The following is a 19,086-nucleotide window of genomic DNA, read 5'->3' on the forward strand; positions in this document are numbered from 1 at the left end:
TATATCTTGCAGTGGTTTGAAGACGGCGTATTAATACATGCGGCATTAAAACGCGAGCGTGAGGCGCGTGGGTCGTGCGGCGACCCGAAGTGGTAGGCGTCGCTGGCGGTTGCGTCTGTACTGTGAATTTTTCGCAGAAAATTAATTGAGACAGACTCTACGATTTGATATTGTTGTTTTGAGATTTACCTACGTTGTCCAGGTAGCTTACTTGCACTTAAATATCACACTTTATCATTTGTAGATGTATTGAGTTCTAATTTCAGCTTCTTAGCGGTCTCCCGACGAAACGACGCTTGGCTCAAAAAAATATCGCTTCTATTAAACTTAAAGGGGCAATAAAGTTTTTAACTTTTCAGAGTTTTTTTTTGGTGAGGTGATCTTTTTTAAATTTCAAGTTTTATTTCAACTTTTCAAACGTTAGATTTTATTATTAGACACGGTACGTTCGTCACTCTATCCCCACATTCACACGTGTACTTTTCGGCACGGAACACGAAATTGTGGCAAGAGATGTTGCCTCGCCGAATTCTGCGTATTCTTACTGTAGGTGTATTTTCATAAATATTATTACAGTAGCAAGATTTTGGCAGTGCAATAATGGCCTTGCGATTTTGAGTTACAGCCTGGAATTATTCTTCTGACTTTTAACTTCTCTTTGATATTTTGTTCACCTATGCGATTTGTGTGTTTAGTTTCTAAGTTCACACATACGGTAATTGACTAATTTTAGTATATATTTAGCTAATTTAGGTAACATAAGCAATAAGCACTTTGCTACAGAGTTGTCTGCCATTGCGCTCTCTTGCAGAAGGCTGATAAAACGAATAGGGCAAAATCATTTGGTTAGGTACAGAATTGTAGATCTCAAACAACTACAAAAAGTCTGCAGGTGTATCAGTTTGTCTTTTACAGCTTAGTCACAATCACTATTTTCCTGCTTTGTAGGTGCTGAAATGGGCAGCTCCAAAAGCCAAGAATCATCATTGTTCGTCGACAGTAAAAGATAACCATATATTCTCACTCACTTCTGTTTAGATCCTTTTGAGCTCTACAATCCGGTACTACGTAACTCGATGTAGCTGTTATGTACTACATATCCGGTGGGAAACATTTTTTTTTTCATTTAGCTATTGGAATTTAAACAACTGAACAGACTTTCATGGAATGTAGCGAAGAACAATCTCGACTAAAGAAGACTTCAAATTTAAAAAACTGCATTGAAATCTAATTTGTCATTTGGGAGCTACGATACCAGAGACAGGTACACAGATACAAACATTATACATACAACACCCCTGTGATTGCGTCGGGGGTTAATAACTGCCGGCGATGCGTAGTAACGGTGGCTGTCTGTGTGAACGATAAGTGCCACTGCAGAATGCCCCCAGATGTGGCGTCACTTTAGTTGCATGTGTGGACACAGCTTTACATCCTCTCATGAGCTGATGATACCTGCTGTTAATCAACTGCAATTAATAAGCTTCTTTGGAACGGTAATGATAGCCGCCTGGCCGAGAACGATGTTGCCTCACTGAAATCACCTGCTACGAAAATTGTTCTGTTGAAAGAGTTGACCGCTCTCCAGCTGTGTACGCCATAACACAGGACTCGGCTGGACGTCTCAGCTAGACCACTAGCAGACCACTGCTACAGCCAACAGGCAAAAGAACTACTTTAAGTTTGGAAACTGAAGATTGAAGATCGCGTGGTATGAGGCTACGACTCACTTCATCCTTGAATGATCATCGGAGACTGTGTCATAAGACCAGAAAGACTACGAGGCAATTAGCAGCGGATCAGCTTGTACTCTCTTATGTTTCCATCTAATATCTTTTTACGATGCGACTGTACAAAAGTGGTGTACGATTTAGGTATAATTCGCAGGATGCATTTCATTAATGTTGACAACTGCAGTGTTTTCAGCACTTTTAACAACCTGAATATGTCGAAAAGATCGAAATCCCAATGATGGATATTGTAATAAATTTACAGTCAATGTTGAATACAGTCATTTACAAAATTCACAGAAAACAAGTTGCACATTTTAATAAAATATTTTGTTGGACAGACACTTTTACCTTGAATTGCACTGTTATTTCTCGTGGCTCGGTAGGGCTGTGACTAACTTCCGCTTAAAATATTAGCCCCAGGAGAGCTAAAAGTAATAACTATTAAATCTAGAACTGTTCGAAAACTATTATGTAGCTGAAGATTAGTTACCACGTAGTGTACGTCTATCTATCCGAAAAGTAAATAAGCACCAATTAACGTCGACTATTTTGGAATAGTCAGGTACGGTACACTAAAGTATTTCGAAACTGCACCCACTAGATTCCCTACTTCAGAGGCCTTAAAATAAAAGTTTGGACCTACCCGCATTGTAGCGGTGATGCAAATTTTGTGCACCTCGGCGGCTCAGTATTATGCGTATTCCAAAAGATGACCTTCATTTGAAATACGGTGCATAATTTTATGTATAGGAGTTTAAAACGAGAATCTGAACTTAAGTTTAATCATCTAACTTCACCTACGAAATAACTGTGCAATAGCGGAATGATAGGATAAAAATTTCTGAACTTCTCTAGAAAAAATTGCTTTTGGCGTCACCGTTCCAAATCGACGTATTCTGTCATGGGAATCATCCTTACAGCCATGATGTTTTGTGATGTAACATAATTCGACCCGAGAACTGATGAGTAAAGTAAGCAGATACAATCATTCCGCTGTATTTCTCTTGTGTAGACATATTTTCTAATTGTATCTCAGAGTTCGTATTAACGTCATCATAAAAAATAATGAATCAGATTAGTAAGTAAATACTTCATTCAGAATGTTCTAGGTGCCATACCAGGATTCTGAGTAGTTCAGAGTGCCAGTAACAAAACTTTTAAAAGTTGTTTCTTGCGAAGAGGGAAACACGAACTGACAACTGTTAATAACGCAATTTGTTTACAGAAACAGTGCAGCTACCTGTTTCTAAACGACAGGTGTGATATACACGAAAGTGACTGCCTGAAGATGACCCGGTCAGTTCGAAATCGATAACGGGGCTATTGGTGTAAATAGACAGCATTACTGTCAGTAGCTGGATACAGTTTTCTTATTTGAAAGAATAAACGTGTACTTTGTACACAATTGCAGTCTCACAAAAGTCAAGTTTCGATAAAATAGCAGGAAGGAAATATTTGTTCCAACTGCTATTAATACTGAGGCACTATGTTTTATCTGTGATAATAGACGTACAGAAATACAGCATTAGCTTTTAAGTAATAGAACCGTCATCAGAAAGAATCACTTCTCATATTTATTCAATTTCGGGTCTCCAGAGGGAATTACAGTTTGGCGGTAAGACTATGTGTCATCTACTAACGCAGGTCTTAAACACATCCTCCACTGTTTGGCCCCTGAATCAAACCCAGGAACATACAGCGGAGTACTGAAAGCACGCGTTTTGTGAAAAAATTTCACTTAGAAGCTTTTCCATTAAAACTCTTCAATTAACAGTTCTCTGCTCCTTGTTTCTAACTACCGAAATGATTTAACAACAAATAAAATTTCAACTTAAATTTGATATCAGATATTCGTAGCTCCTGTGGATAAATTAAATATATACTAGTACATCTAATTCTAAGCTAGTATCGCATGACATTATTTGCTTATTTGCAAATGTTCCCCCCAATGACTGTCTAAATAGACCTTAAGTAAGTTTCCTCGAATGTTATTACATTAATTGTCAAAAAGCAACTCTCCGTAAAATGAATTTTTTCCAGTTACAGAACACACCTTATTAACAGTTTGATAACACAGCTATGGATTCTCTTCTTAGTCCTGCAGTGTTTGAAATTTTAATGGGCATTTTCGAACAAGTTTTCTTACAGAAAAGGCCACGAAGCTGTAAAATGAAAATTTAGAATCAGTTCTGTGGATGATGCGTTGTTTTTACGGGCTTGTATTATAGGACCATTAAGCACAACCGTAAAGCATTTAAACTGAGCAAAATAAAATCCAGTTTACGATGGAGCTCGGAGGGTCTTGTATATTCTTGGACATTAATACAGACTTTTCACAAAGCACCACTTGGTATTTGCAGAAAAACAACATCTGGCAATATAAAACAACGAACATGCAGATTTCCATTCCATGTTGTATCGCTTCATAATGGTTACATTATCAGAACACTCTTTTCTGTCAGAATTGCAGATGATCAAACTATTCGTTCTTAATAATGGCTGTAGTTGTCTTCTGGTTGGTACTATTGTACGAAATAAAAGAATGCGTAAATTTGCATCACTTCTGAACGTTGGCCAACAAGAACCTCTCTGTCCCATTTGTCTCTCAACTCCATACATGCGTTTCACAATAACAACAACGTAGCAAAATTTTAAACCTCACAAAGAAACATTTGGCCTGTAGTGGTGTGTGTACAATCAGCTGTAAGCGATTTTGGAAATATATGTTGGTCAGTCAGTCACAGCTGTGGCAGTTAGGTTATCGGAACGTTAGGTTAGCTAGAGACCAGGAAAGACAGATTTTACTTTTCCCGAACGTTTTTAACAGAAAACCACGCTCGTAGTGTAGATTGAGACATTTTAAATACATTACAATTCGCAAAAAGAACGGCATTACTAGAAACACATGACATCAATAAACATATTCTAAATGGCAGCTTACTTTAAAAGACTAAATATTATATACTTTTTCTCCTATGTTAAGTTTCAGACATGCAAAATTAAAGACACAAAAAGAAATATAACTATTTTTCATTTGTGTTTTATGTAATGATTACCATACAATATAAAGAAAATAATGCTTTCCTTGTTACAAAACATGTGCCTCAGATTCTATGTGTCTACTATATCTGTATCGGTATACGATGCATGTTAGTTCGTCTGTTATTGCAACAATCAGTTAGCATATGACGATGATAGAAAGCTGATTCCCAACCAAATAAATAGAATTATAAAAACACCAAGGAACTGTTTCCATTTTCATGAGAAAAGTCATACTCTGTCAAGCAACGATGGAGAATTCAGTTACAGTCATCAGTTCATTTCTTTACGAGGTGTACAGTTGGGTCTCAAGAAATTCTGGCGTCCAACGCGCTACTCGTTCTGCAATTACTTAGTTGCTAATTCTACATCTGAGAAATCAACCAATTATTCAGAGCCACTTATTATAGCAAGTAATCATCGGTTGTACTGCTGATACCGTCGATTCTTCAAGATGTCTCAATACGCGTGACGAAGCACACTCCATCTGTCTCAGGGTATAACTAGTAATGTTAACAGAGGGTGCGACTTCAGAGCCTCACCCTGATGACGCAGCTTTAGATCCAGCTGAAACCCACAGGGGTATTCAACGTAGTTACTCACTGGTAAAGCAACCACAGTCCTGACCCTTAACGTTCTCTTCCATAATCGCTGTTTTGTAATACGATTGCGCGGTGCAGAGTGGTTGAAAGAGGCGAAAAAGCTTAACATACGGCTACAAAGTTAGTAGCAGTAAATGTGCAATAAAGGGTGGAGGAGTCAAGACGGTAAACGCAATTTCAGGACGCTTTCGCGTTGTTAAAAACCAGCGGGGTGCTTCCAGGTAGACCGAAGACCGGTTATCAACGCGGGATGGACCGTAACTGTGTGTGAAACGTTAACAGCACCAATCGTGGAACACATTGCTGCTCATGACTAAAAATCATATTTTTTAAATAGTATGAAACTTTGAGAGTAAAAATATAAAAATTTGAGAATGAAAATAGGCTTTATTCTTTTTATTGTCCGCGAAATGGGCCAGTTTCAAGCGTAGATCATTTTCAAGAACATATTTTAAGCTTTATGCTTCATTTCACCTTCTACTATATTGCTGGTACATGTGGACGGCTGTACATCGCACATCTGCTTGTATGTGGTACAAAAACAATACAATAGTGTACATGATTGCTTTCCTTAGCCGGTACAAAAAGCTGAATTGCATCTTACTGCACTGTAATATTGTTTTGTGCCACATACATGCTGAACTATGGTCTATACCTGTCTTTATCCGCCAGCGATGTAAGAGAATGTGAAATGGAGCTTGAAACTTAAAATATGGGCTTTAAAACTGCTCACTGCTGAAAGTGGCCAATTCCAGGGATAATAAAGAGAATACGTCCTACTTGGACCAAGTTTTCTTTCTCAAAAGTCGTTAGGGCTGTGTACCCCCACATAAATAAAATTTTAAGTGGCAAGAAGCCGTTTTGCACTCTTAAACAATTTTGGAAGTAACGTATAAGGTCTATGAGGCTGCCACTGTGTTGCTATTGTATCTACGAAACTCATAACGACAGTAAATTGTAGCGAAACGCAGAAAGGCCAGCAAATTACCCACGCATGTTGCAGTGACTAACAGTTGAAGATCAATGTAAATTAAAGTAATTTATAATTCATAAACAGGCGAAAACATCTAGTGTTACGTGATTGTTTATCAGTAATTCCGAACCTTAATAACGGTAAACCAATAGCATGCGACAGGAGGGACCTGAAATGTAATGGCCACATAAAACTGGGTGTAGCAAAAGCAGACACTGGATTGAGAGCTTCATTATAAAATGCCCAGGGAAAAATAATTTACCCACAACCCCTTCAGTTGATTTTTGGGTACTGCGTATTTCTATTGATCGTTAAGCAGGCAGGTTTAAGAAGTTAAGAGACACATCGAGACACGGGGCGTATTGTCACCGATTTGTTTAGCAAGTTCGAGAGCTCCACATAGATAATCACAAACTCCAGACACGTTTACATCACGGAGGGATTTGCTGTTGAGTTTCCGAGAGCGTACCATCGGAAAAGATATGATTATACTCACTAAAAGGAAACGAGTGGACTCCATTTCGGGGAAATATGTGAAGATGCAGTGACAAGAAACGATATCATCGCAAAACCATTCACAGTTGACTATATCGTCTGGTATAGAGATATTCTCGGATAGCTTAATGGTTTGTTTTCTCCTACTGCTTAGGATTTGGCAAACAACGCAATTAAAACAAAACTGCGACGCTCAGAGAGTGTGCTATTTACGTAGACACAGAACCTTTTAAAACAAAAAAATGGAAACAGTGGTTTCAAAGCTACCATATCGATACAATGCCATAACAAAGTGAGTTTTTTGACATCGCCCGGGTTACAAGAACAGAAATTGAAATTATAATCAGACTTTTTACTTTAGTAACATCGTCGTCTAATTTTTTAGTTAATATAGGATTACTAGAGTCTTGACGAAAAAGTACAGCATTTAATTTTTTATTAGTTTCTATAGAAGAAAATCACTTAAATTCAAAGAAAATAACTTTGTTTGAATTGCGATATCATTTGCTGTCGTGTTTTAACCAAGAAACGGTAGAGGAATGTCCTACGCACAACTCACAAGTAATTTAAGTAACGGATAAGAATCACGACAAAAAAAGCATCATTGGCACAAAAAGGGGTACAGTAGCGTCTCCGGAAGAAAAGAACACTTGCGAGAGACACGGCAGATAGAAAGTCTGTCAACAATAAGATTTCTTAGGCTAGAAATTTAATTTTATCAATTATTCACTCCTCACGTAAGGTGACAGGGCGTTTTTCTTATTGCTTCTGAGCTTGAGATGTTTAAAGGCATGATTAGAGAGCTCACTGCAAGCAGGTAACTCGGTGTCGAGTCCCCTGAATGGCCCAGAATTTTATTTGCCACTCCCCTTTCGTCTGAAACTGACAGGCAAAATATCATTTCCTTTTAATCGCACTATATGAAATGGCGGTTACGGGAAAATCAGAGAAATTCGTACGAGAATTTTGGGACGTTCTTCTCACCGAACATTTGTCACTCGAACAGAATAGTGACACCCGAAGTACTCTTCTCTACACATCTTAAGAAGGCTTGCCGGATACAGACGTAGATACAAAGGTTGGTTATATTACAGTAGTGAGTCCGCTCTAAACGAGTATTTGTGTCACACATCCTATCTCACCTCCCCTGCGCCTTAGATATTCAAAACCCCTGTAGTTGCTCGGTTTTAAGAGTAGCGTTATACTTTGCTTTGTTAAGTTTTCGTTCATATCTTTCACAAATCATTTAGGCGCTCGCTTGAGCAAAATTTATGCCTGTTGCTAGACATTTTCACTTGTCAATGACGAAGGTAGAAAACAAAATAAAAGATTACGCGATATCCTGTTATTTGGGCCAAGAACCCCCACCAAGCGAATGAAAATTGTTAGTTTCACAAAGTATTTACATTTACTACGGTATTTCCTGGATTATTTTTAGCTCAATTCTCTTATATGATAAATCATATCAGGGTGGCTGCTCAAACTTAGAGAAAAAAATTTTTATGTGAGTTTCAAATGTGAGGAGGAAGATGGTGAGACAAAGCTCCTTGTGAATTAACAGCGAGCGATATCGAAGGAGCATACCACTAAACGAGTTTTCTTTCTTCTCAGCTGAGCTGTATACCAGCCATAAGCAGCAGCTTAACCGGAGTTTTTAAACATCGATAATTTATATGGAGTAACAATCATATAATTAACATATTTGGAGATATTAAGCTTTTTAAAATATGTGATTTACAGAAATCAATAAAATCCAGTTGCAATGCTAGGTATAAAACACAGAATTCCCAGAGATTTTATGAAATTCCTGAAATTGCCTGAGATTTCGCTGATTTTTCCAGATAAAATGTAATTAGCTGACAATGCCAGATTTTCAAGAAAAAACGCCACACTACATGTTATCAGCAGTCAGCTCAATAGTAATGAAATAGAAAAAGGGAAGATTGTTATATGACACAGACCACATTGATTCGTATCGAAGGAGCATACCACTAAACGAGTTTTCTTTCTTCTCAGCTGAGCTGTATACCAGCCATAAGCAGCAGCTTAACCGGAGTAACCGAGGTATATTTGAAGATTCCATTTTGATAGTGTTCATACGTCCCATTACGTGACGCACTTCATCACAACAAAATGCTCTCTGTAAATGAGTTATGAGAAGGCAAAGGACTCCAATAATCAGCGTACCAGCTCACTTAGTGGTTTGAACAAACATTAAATTTCATTCTCCTCGTGTTAAAATTGGCAAATATATGACAAAGCTACTATTTTTCAGTTCCACACATTACATTAGCATTAAATTTTACAACTTAACAAGAGTAACATTTCTTATCTCATGCAGATAGCCTACAGCGTTATTAATAGGCCGGGGGTACGAGACTCCAGGCGTAGGCATACATAATCTAATGATATGTGGGTCACAACATAGACCTGAAAATCGATCACGTTAGTCTAACATACGTTTTACAAGACTAACCGATGAAAGTTAAAAAGAACGTTTATCCAAAAACGGAACTCGTGCTGCTAACAAACCCATTGTGTACTGATCCACCAAGACTGCTAATTTCATGCCGTTGAATTTTTTGTTACCTCGCTACCACACTCCCGCTAGCAACAGGATCCGGTGTAAATACTTTTCCCACCTAAACAGGTGGGGAAATGCACGAATAATACGGTAGAAAATGTGTGTCATTTGTCAAATAAATACAGAAACCTTAACAATTACGCAGTCCCTATTCCAGTCTATAGTTAGCAGACGTACTGTAGACCTGAATAAACTTTTATGTGGCTTGTATCCAGAATGTAAACAATATTACTTAGGAAAACATACGGAGACAGAGATATGGTTGAAAGGTAAGGTCGGCTTACTTGTGAAAGTTCTGCTAATGTGAAAATCATCACGTTGCGAATCATGGACAATTAGATTTTTGTATCTGATCTGCTCCACACCTCTGGACAACCAGTAAACGAACCGAGTGCGATATCTGCTAGTGCCGCTCCTCCGCAGCCACCAGAACGTAACCGAGCACCGCCTGAGCCGCCGCGGACTCACCTCGAAACGGCTGCAGTGTGAGCTCGGAGCTGGCGCCGCCTGCCCTTCTGGCGACGACTGCCTTGTCGGGCGCTCTGTTGCCGATACTCGCTGTGAAAAAGACTGCGGGTTCATCTCCATCGCGGCTTTCACTGCTGTAAGAACGGTATTAACCGATGCTGCGTTAACCGAAGACTGGTTCACCTCGTGACACCACAGTAACTGAACCACCTGACCTGTGGGCTCACACGCAGTACCTGTGACTAGTAATGGCACTGCAAGGGAGGGTTAGTGGCAGGGGTGGAGGGGATGATGCGCTGGAAATTTCGGAGAATTGTTTGCGAAACCAGCGGCGCACCGTGAATAGACTCCCCACCCCTCAGGTACCTGGACTCGAAGGAAGGACCAAAGGTCAGGGTGTCTGGAATGTGGACGACGGAGGTAATAGACGCAACACAAAAGCGGAGATGGCGGGGAAGAAAATCGGCCTTATCTTTGTTTGACATTCGCATTACTTCGTTCAGGACAACTTGGGAAAATCAAAGTGTGGATGGCCCGACAGGAATTTGTATTCCAGACCTCTGGAATGCAAGTCTGCGACGGTAGCGTTATCGAGGCGAACACCAGCACGTGTCAGATGGCCTGCTACCCTCACTTAAAATCTGATAGCAAGTCAATGTATTTAAAATTATGTGATGCAGTTGGTGGGCATGTGTGTTGGGGGGGACCGATTTCAAGGAGCTGTATCTCAATTTTCGGTAACAGACCTCGTGTGCAGTGATACAAGAACCGTATATGTATATATCTTTCCAAAGTTATAATTTCCTTACTTTACCGTGACATTATATTGTATTTCACGTCGATGTGCACCTTATAACTAACAGGGCGTGTGTTACAATGGAGTTTTGTTTATAATAGATTTTCGTTGTTAGGATTAGTGATCCAAATGGTAACTGGATTACTATTAGTTGTAAGTTGTACTTCAGATACTTAAATACCGTTTAGCAGAGTATTCCATATTTGCCGAGATGTTAAAGCAGTAAAATCATTTACATAAGTGTGACTGCAGTTGACACTTAAGTGCCTGTCAGAGGGTTCATCCAACCACCTTCGAACTGTTTCTCTCCTCGGTCCATTCTCTATTATGGCACGGAAAAAAAAACAGTTGACTCTGTCCTTGCAGCTCTGATTTCTCTTATTTCTTTGACGATGATCATTTATCCCTACTTAGGTAGCGAGAAACGCCTTTGTTTGAATGACTGCCACTGCATATGAAATATTTTTTTCGCTATAATACAAAACGAGCTGCCCTTCTTTGAACGTTTTTGATTATTTCCTGTATTCTAACACGGATCCCACAAAGCGCAGAAATCCTCCAGAGGAGGACACAAAAATATAGTGTAGATAGTCGCTTTTAGTATCTTGTTGCATCTTCTAAATGTTTTATAAATGAAACGCAGTCTTTAGTTCGCTTATTTCATAACATTGTCTATGTGATCGTTCCAACTTAAATTTTTCGTTATTGTAATTACTATGTATCTAGTTCAATTTACAGCCTTCAGATTTGTGTGATATATCATGTAACCGAAATTTAACCGATTCCTTTCAGTGCACATGTGGATGATACCACACTTTCCGTTATGTAGAGTCAGTTGCCATTTTTGCACCATACAGGTCTCGTGTACATCATTTTCCAATTGATTTTGATCTTCTGGTGACATTACTAGAGGGTAAACTTCGGTATCATCTGCAAAAAAATCTAAGATGTTTGCTCAGACTGTCACCTAAATCGATAAGAGGCAATCAAATGAAAGCCACACACATGGGAAAAAAGTAAGTACGCTGTTTATTATTTCAAAAGTAATCGCCATAAATGTTTATACACTTAAGACAAGATGGTCAGTCGCTATACGTAAAAGATTTTTGCGGTTGCCCACGGAACCACGATTGTACCCAGGTGTGGACGTCTTCGTTCGAAACAAATCGAGGGCCACTGACAGCGGGCCCACGTGCTGCCGAGGTTGGTTGGACTGCGCTGGAGAAGTTTCGCTGAAAAGCCCTTGCACATCCTGCATTCGGTTCCGGTCGCTCCCCACAAGATTTGTGTATTTTTGGATCACTGAAGAAGGACATTCGTGGCCCTCGATTTACTTCGGACGAAGAGGTGCACGCCAGGGTACCATCTGGTTTCGTAAGCAACTGAAAAAAATTTTCCGTGAAGGCATTGACCGCCTTGTGCCACTGTGGAATAAATGTCTTAAAAGTTATTGCGATTGCTTGTGAAATAGTAGCGAGTTTACGTACTTTTTTCGCCATCTGTCTGATTTTTGTTTGACTGCCCCATACAGATTAGATTAAGCAGACGCCCTATAACACTTTCCTGAAGAATGCGATGTGTCATTTCGGTTTTAGTCGATGGCTTTCTGTCATTTGCTACCATCTGAAAGAAAATCTACACCGGTTCTAGCATCCCTCTTATCCTTCCCCTGTAAACAGTTACTTTCCAGATTGTGCTTTTTAGTGACGCGGCGTATATCAACCTTTACTTCACCTTGAGCAAATTCTAACTCTTGCTTCGTTGGTTATGTGTTCACGCCTTGTCATTATATGTTCTGCAGTGCTTCCCGTTCCGACACCCGCCTGCTGCAGCCGTGCTTACGACACGCCACCCTGAGTGCTGCCAACACCGAGTCGGTGTTGGTGCTTATCTCCTGTCGTAATCCCGTTACCTGCACTGACTGCCACCCGTCCGACGCGATACCTGGAATTTCTAATGGCGGCAGCCGGTCCCGCCTTTCCTCAATACTGCAAAAACCTTCCGTCAAAGATTTCTAAACGATGAAAAAAAAAAATACATACAGTAGTAGTAATAATTTAATGTTTCTAACTCCAACGCGCCTCATTCATGTACTACTGATGAGTGCAATATATAGTGTTTCATGACCCGTAGGGAGCGGTGGCCATCCATGTCGTAGCATGCAGTAGGATGTATGGAAGTAAGCTTAAGGTCTGATGTCCCCTCGACCAGTATGTGATCCGTTCGCATTTGAGAAAAATGAAGACGGCAGTAGTTTCTGTAAACTTCGAAGCAACCATACCGGCATTTACCTTCAGCCATTTAGGGAAACCACTGGAAACGTATATGCGAGTCCGTAAAAGGAGATTTGAAACTCCATCTCATGGTATTAGGGAGAGCAACCTTGTTCAGTTCCAAAACCCAAAGCGTTGTACGAGGGCCGAAATATACAGACCATGTGTTATATCGATCTAATAAATAACGAAAAAAGACATGATCTTTTAGCGGCTACTTTGTTGGATACATGTAATGAGACCTGTACATAGTTCCGTGTAAAATTTATTAGTTACACAGCTGCAGACAGAGCGCTTGCTCACAGAATCACTAATTACCATCTGTAATACGGATTCCATATATACTGTGTCCATTTGGTATATATCTCGACGCCATGTTTAATGGCTTATAAGTCTGGTTGCTCGAATTTCCACTCCCCTTATGCAATGCTAATAGCCAGTGCCCTTTCTTTCACGGTGGGCTGCGCAGTGTTTAGTGCTTTTACACAGCATTCGAAACAAGCGCTGTAAACATCGGCGTGTACATCCTCCGCCGCCCATTTGCTGACACACTAGAGCGGCCGAGGGGCTTAGTGGATTCGAATTTGAGAGGACTGCGGTCGAAATACCAATGTGGCCATCCACTTTCAGGTGTTCTGTGATCTTCGTGGGGCCCTTAAAGTGAGGGTTGGAATGTTTCTTTTGAAAATTTTACTCCATGACGTCATCATCAATAGAACGTTGAACCTTGACTTTATTTTATTTATTTATTTATTTTGAGGATGGCGAATTTTCGATCTTGAATCATCCTTCAGTCCTTTTCCTTCACACAGTAATTCATCAATAGGTGCTCTATCAAGTTGTTAAATAATAAATGCGTCCGAAGAATTTGTGTACACAGAGTGTTCCAGGAGGAATGTCCATATGCAGCGATATCTCAGGACAGATCATTCGAAGGAAAAAAATCTAGTAAACGCTGGCTGAAGAATGCGTTCCTTAGGAGTTAGGCCTATGACTACTTGTTCATCTTCGCTGCTGTGAAACATATCTCTTCTACGAAATTAAGTCATACGTTTTAAGGCATGCGTTTTAGAGCTCCTATTTACTGGTCGATATTTTCTTCTTTTCGTCCATACCACCTTCTTAAAAAATAGAGAAAGCAAAGAGCTTGACATTTGTTTAAGAGTATAGAAGATGAAAAAATAACTCTGAAGGTATGCAGTTTTCATCCCATGTTTACTAGATTTTTTTGCTTCGAGTGATCGTTCGCCTGAATACTGACCACTTCTCATGAATCGGCCAGTACATGCATATCGAAAACACAAGTTCTGTATTCGTTTTCCCCTCTATTTTGGTGTTGTATCCACAATTTCAGAATATGCTGTTGTTTGGTGTGTGCCCTGCCCTCAGTAAACGTGCGGACGGCACCAGGAGCTCCACTTCTCCGCACTCTGAATAGCGCCACACGGCAGCAGCACTCCCGTGCCGCGGTCCCTGAGGCCAGGCCGTCTCGGCACTTACGCTTCAGTGAGGTTATACTGCAAGGTTGCTTGAAAGACTGAAAGGGAAAAAAGAAATTGGCGACTATAACAATGCATATTCTAAATGTTTTTCCTTTAGTGGTTAATGAAGCAGCTGTAAGGGCTAAAGACGCGCACGCAGCGACGCGTGCCACACGCGTGCGCAGCCGCCGCCCCCGCGGGACGCTGGCGGGCCTGTTGTGTGGAGACAGGCGGTCGGCCACAGGCAGAACGCCTCCACAGCCGTGTCGCCGGCTGAGCTGCCTAACCAGCGGGGCTCGGACGAGCTGTCAGTCAATCCTTCAGAATGGCGAGTCTCGACAAGTTTGTAATTACACTACTGGCAATTAAAACTGCTACACCGAGAACAAATGCAGATGGTAAACGGGTATTCATTGGACAAATATATTATACTCGAACTAACATGTGATTATATTTTCACGCAATTTGGGTGCATAGATCCTGAGAAATCAGTACCCAGAACAACCACCTCTGGCCGTAATAACGGCCTTGATACGCCTGGACATTGAGTCAAACAGAGCTTGGATGGCGTGTACAGGTACAGCTGCCCATGGAGCTTCAACACGATACCACAGTTCATCAAGAGTAGTGACTGGCGTATTGTGATGAGACAGTACCTCGGCCACCATTGACCAGACGTTTTCAGTTGGTGAGAGATCTGGAGAATGTGCTGGCCAGGGCAGTAGTCGAACATTTTCTGTATCCAGAAAGGCCCATACAGGACCTGCAATATGCGGTCGTGCATTATCCTGTTGAAATGTAGGGTTTCGCAGGGATCGAATGAAGGGTAGAGCCACAGGTCGTAACACATCTGATATGCAACGTCTACTGTTCAAAGTGCCGTCAGTGCGAACAAGAGGTGACTGAGACGTGTAACCAATTACACCCCATACCATCACGCCGGGTGATACGCCAGTATGGCGATGACGGATACACGCTTCCAATGTGCGTTCACCGCGATGTCACCAAATTCGGATGCGACCATTATGATGCTGTAAATAGGGCCTGGATTCATTCGAAAAAATGACGTTTTGCCATTCGTGCACCCAGGTTCGTCGTTGAGTACACCATCGCAGGCGCTCCTGTCTGTGATGCAGCGTCAAGGGTAACCGCAGCCATGGTCTCCGAGCTCATAGTCCATGCTGCTGCAAATGTCGTGGAACTGTTATAGATGGTTGTTGTCTTGCAAACGTTCCCATCTGTTGACTCAGGGATCGAGGCGTGGCTGCACGATCCGTTACAGCCATGCGGATAAGATGCCTGTCATCTCGACTGCTAGTGATAGGAGGCCGTTGGGATCCAGCACGGCGTTCCGTATTACCCTCCTGAACCCACCGATTCCATATTCTGCTAACAGTCATTGGATGTCGACCAACGCGAACAGCAATGTCGCGATACGATAAACCGCAATCGCGATAGGCTACAATCCGACCTTTATCATAGTCGGAAACGTAATGGTACGCATTTCTCCTCCTTACACGAGGCATCACAACAATGTATCAGCAGGCAACGCCGGTCAAATGCTGTTTGTGTATGAGAAATCGGTTGGAAACTTTCCTCAAGTCAGCACGTTGTAGGCGTCGCCACCGGCGCCAACCTTGTGTGAATGCTCTGAAAAGCTTATCATTTGCATATCACAGCATCCTCTTCCTGTCGGTTAAATTTCGCGTCTGTAGCACGTCATCTTCGTGGTGCAAAAATTTTAATGGCCAGTCGTGTAATTGCGGCAAAAGTGACTGACACAGTGGTAGCGAGTTGGCGTAGCGTTAGTGTTATTGTAAACGGTATTTGCGATTAAAGGGTGAAGTTAGTCACGCTGTGTTCGCTTATTTCTGCTCCTCACGCACCCAGTGCCCACATTGTCCAGAGAGTAGCACATGGGGTCCCCAGTCGAGGATAGCCCATTATAGAAGTATTTTCTCGGGCCCTTGTAGATGTCAATGTGGGGATGAATTCTGCAAATAATACAGCGAGCGCGGAAACTATAAAATAAGAAGCAGTAAGCATTCAACTGTCCCTATATATCAAAAGTAATGAAGAGTTTCTTGTACGGCTGCGTTTCTGGTACAATGTAATACTAAAATCCAGTATATGCTCACATGCGTAATTGGATGATTCTTATTACCGGAATTCATTTATATTCTTAAAAGAAACATTTGACATGCTTTTCACTTCCTCGAATCAAGTTTGTGGAAATGTTTTCCCAGAAAAGAAAGATCTAAGAAAAACCATAGCATGTCAGTTCCACCACACGGTTCAGTCCTCTGTATTTAGTAGCCATTCTTCAACAAACCAGCCACACAAATTGAATTTGGAAATTAATAACCGGTCCGTTTGATAGGGTCCTCACTTACCGAGAATTGTCGTTGCTGTTGCGTTTTTCATCGTGTATTTTAGTGATGGACGTCACCGACATCACCTGAAAATTAATAGAGGAAGCTAAGTTACTTAGCAGTACGTGTCAGGTAATAACATGTTGGTGAGAGAAAGCGTTTTCTTAACACAAGCTTCAAAATGTACTATCGAAGAATAGCTCAATTTTTAGCAATCATATACGGCTTCTTGTTCGTCTAATGATCCTTATCTAAGTACTGTAAAGTTGTGCGGGTCGCACCAATACAGAAGAACTGAAATAGAAGTAATTCACTGAATTATTGACCCATAACACTGACATCGATTTGCGATAGGATTATAATACTACCTTGTTCGAACATTATGAAATAATTCGTAGAAAATGACGTATGGACAAGTAACAAGCACAAATTCAGAAAATTTTACTCTTACAAAACACAGTTGGTTCTTTATTTCCACGAAGTAATGAAGTCTATCGATAGGAGCTCTTAAGTTAAATACCTGTTTCTAGGTTTCTAGAAGGCTTTTGACGTCGTTCTTCACAAGCGGTTTCTATTTAGATGACGTGTCCATGGAGTATCGCCTCAGCTGTCCGACAGAATTCGTGCTTTCTTTTTAGAAAGGTCATAGTGTGTACTAACAGACGTGAAGTCCCTCTGTTAAACCAAATTTATGCCTGAGATTACGCGCGTAATAGTTCTCTACCGTTCTTACGGTATATAGACGATTTTGAAGACGATCTAAGCCACTCTCTTGTTTTCAGAAGATGCTGTTGCTTATAGTGTGGTAAAGTCAACAGACGGTTAAAAATACTTTTAATATCGCTAATACAAGATACGTGTGCGGTGCGAGAAGTAGCAACAGACCCTAAAGAATAAAAAGTGTGGGGTTTGAAGTGATAAAAGCTTTTTTATGCTGTATGGATGATGACTTTGCCGACTGCAAGATATATGGCAAAGTACAATATGTTTTTATCTCAGTAAGAGCTGAGAACTGCTTATCAAAGGAAGGCCACAATGACGAAAGCAACCTTTTTTTCCTTTATTGTGGTTTTAAAACTCGTATAACAGGTAGGCTGGCAGCAGCACAATACGCCGCTCTTCAACCAAAGATAGTACAATGATAAAACAGAGAAGACACATGAGTTGGAACCAAACGGAGGGGAAAAAACAGTAGACACAAGTACATAAAAAACATGAAGCCGTTCACACTCAATGACAATCCACACTACAAACTGTTGACACGAAGCACAAACACTGAAGATGTCGATGGCACTGGTGAACGATGGAGTGTGACGGTGAACACTGAACACTAAACACGACGACACACACGAGACACTAATGGCGATGATCTCCGGCGCGCGAATGTCCACGTAGCGTGTACGAGTCCGGGGACCTGTCAAGTGGGGAAGAAGGGTCGGGGGAGGGGAAGAGGGGAGAACAAAGATACCAATGGCTGAGGAGATGGGAGGATGAGTAGAGGGACAGGGGAGGGGAAGCCCAGGGAAGGAGTGGTGAAAAATGGAGGAGAGAAGAAAGGGGGGAGAGAAGGGAGGGAGGGTGCCCAAAGGAGCAACACAGGATGCGGGAGGGAGGATCAAAGTTGGTAGGAGGGGTAGATGGAGGGGAGGAGGGCATCATCAGGAAAAGGGAGCTGGCGGAAGCCAACTTGGGAGAGGGTAAGGAGGGTGGAGAGATGGAGACCGGGTGGCAGCGGGCGGGGGTGGGAGAATATGGGGGAGACAAGAGGGTGAGGAAGATCGAGTTTTCGGGAGGTGTACAGGATCTGGATCCGTTCCAGGAAAAGGATTCGCCTTCATCGTCATCGTCTTCACCGTCGCCTTCGCCATCGCCCTCACCATCTCCGGCGCCGCCTCCAGCACTGGGACATGCCCCTCCCCGCAACCTTCCAGTCGCTTCCGACCCCCACACCTCCTCCGTCGCCTTCAAGCGCCCCAATGGCACCCCTGCCTCCTCTACTCCCAAAAAGGCTCCGCCTCGGCCCCCTTCCCGCACCCATGATGCCATGGATGTCTCCCTGCCTGTCCCCGCCCCCTCCTCCTCCTCTTCCTCTACCCCCTCCTCCTACCGCTACCTCCTCTCCCGTCCTGATACCTCCCTTCTTGAAGCCCGGAACCTCACCCTCTTCCTTCGCCAGAATTTTCCTGGTGCCCCCACCTCCCTCCTCACTCCTCGCCGTGATTCGGTGCTCATCTCCTCCCCCAGCCCTGCTCTCCACACAGACCTCCTTT

Source organism: Schistocerca americana, chromosome 1 (assembly GCF_021461395.2).
Source record: "Schistocerca americana isolate TAMUIC-IGC-003095 chromosome 1, iqSchAmer2.1, whole genome shotgun sequence".
Taxonomy (NCBI): Eukaryota; Metazoa; Arthropoda; class Insecta; order Orthoptera; family Acrididae; genus Schistocerca; species Schistocerca americana.